The sequence below is a fragment of the Oncorhynchus gorbuscha genome, linkage group LG22 (assembly GCF_021184085.1).
Source record: "Oncorhynchus gorbuscha isolate QuinsamMale2020 ecotype Even-year linkage group LG22, OgorEven_v1.0, whole genome shotgun sequence".
Taxonomy (NCBI): Eukaryota; Metazoa; Chordata; class Actinopteri; order Salmoniformes; family Salmonidae; genus Oncorhynchus; species Oncorhynchus gorbuscha.
The window spans coordinates 47850556-47852133 of NC_060194.1; the positions used below are offsets into that span (position 1 = coordinate 47850556).

Consider the following 1578-nt stretch of genomic DNA (forward strand, 5'->3'; position numbering starts at 1 on the left):
AATGTTAGAAGGAAACAAGGCCATAAAACCAGCTACAATGTTAGAAGGAAACAAGGCCATAAAACCAGCTACAATGTTAGAAGGAAACAAGGCCATAAAACCAGCTACAATGTTAGAAGGAAACAAGGCCATAAAACCAGCTACAATGTTAGAAGGAAACAAGGCCATAAAACCAGCTACAATGTTAGAAGGAAACAAGGCCATAAAACCAGCTACAATGTTAGAAGGAAACAAGGCCATAAAACCAGCTACAATGTTAGAAGGAAACAAGGCCATAAAACCAGCTACAATGTTAGAAGGAAACAAGGCCATAAAACCAGCTACAATGTTAGAAGGAAACAAGGCCATAAAACCAGCTACAATGTTAGAAGGAAACAAGGCCATAAAACCAGCTACAATGTTAGAAGGAAACAAGGCCATTAAACACTCGTCGGACAGTAAAAACATAAGGCCTTTCATGTCTGAAGGAGTTTTACTATGAAAAAAAGGTCATCATTAGGAGGTTGTTCCTTTACAAAGGTGTGATAGCTATTACTTTGGTTTATTATTAAAAGATATAGTTAAAATGTTGTTATTATGAAGAAGAAAAAATATTTGGGCTAAAATGTTTTTCGATTGTTCCGTCTTTCAAGAAACCCTGATTTACATGTACGAGGAATTTGACCTTGTGAAATGGTCTAGGGTGTAGGGGCGAGGGTGTAGGGGCGAGGGTGTAGGGGCGAGGGTTTAGGGACGAGGGTGTAGGGGCGAGGGTGTAGGGGCGAGGGGGTAGGGGAGAGGGTGTAGGGGAGAGGGTGTAGGGGCGAGGGTGTAGGGGCGAGGGTGTAGGGGAGAGGGTGTAGGGGAGAGGGTGTAGGGGCGAGGGTGTAGGGGCTAGGGTGTAGGGGAGAGGGTGTAGGCGCGAGGGTGTAGGGGCGAGGGTGTAGGGGCGAGGGGGTAGGGGCGAGGGTGTAGGGGAGAGGGTGTAGGGGCGAGGGTGTAGGGGCGAGGGTGTAAAACATTGTGCTCCTGAATCCTTCCTGGTAGCAGATCAGAGACTGATGGAACTATATAGAGACAACAGTACACCTCACCTCTGTCACCTCATCCAGCTGATCAAGCTAAGAAAGACAGAGCTGTGTGTGTCTGTACTTGTGGAGGCGTGTTCGTCCTGCTCCAGTTATTCGATCATGAAAAACACAGGTCGGTCTACGCTGCAGTCTCGTCTATAAAGTCCCCCCCCCCCGTGTCGTCCACAGTTCTGCGTCCAGGCTGAGACTGTTGTTCATCCACAGTTCTGCGTCCAGGCTGAGACTGTTGTTCATCCACAGTTCTAGTACTCCAGAGCCACTTCATAGCAGAACTTGTACTGATCCTGTAGAACACAAACAAACAAGGGGCTGGTATTCTTCACCACTAATCTGATCTGTGTAAGACATTTACACATCGGACATTGAACCTGGGAGTTTGACAAGACACAAAACAGATCTGTAGTGTTAATGATTACAGGGTGTGTTTCTGTAGTGTTAATGATTACAGAATGTGTTTCTGTAGTGTTAATGATTACAGGATGTGTTTCCTACCAGTAGGTCATCTGTA

The 1578-nt window shown here is 46.1% G+C and overlaps 1 pseudogene; it reads right to left on the reverse strand.

Moving 5' to 3' along the window:
* Positions 1 to 950: 950 nt before the first annotated feature.
* Positions 951 to 1578, reverse strand: part of LOC124009875 — a 34028-nt pseudogene continuing 33400 nt past the window's right edge.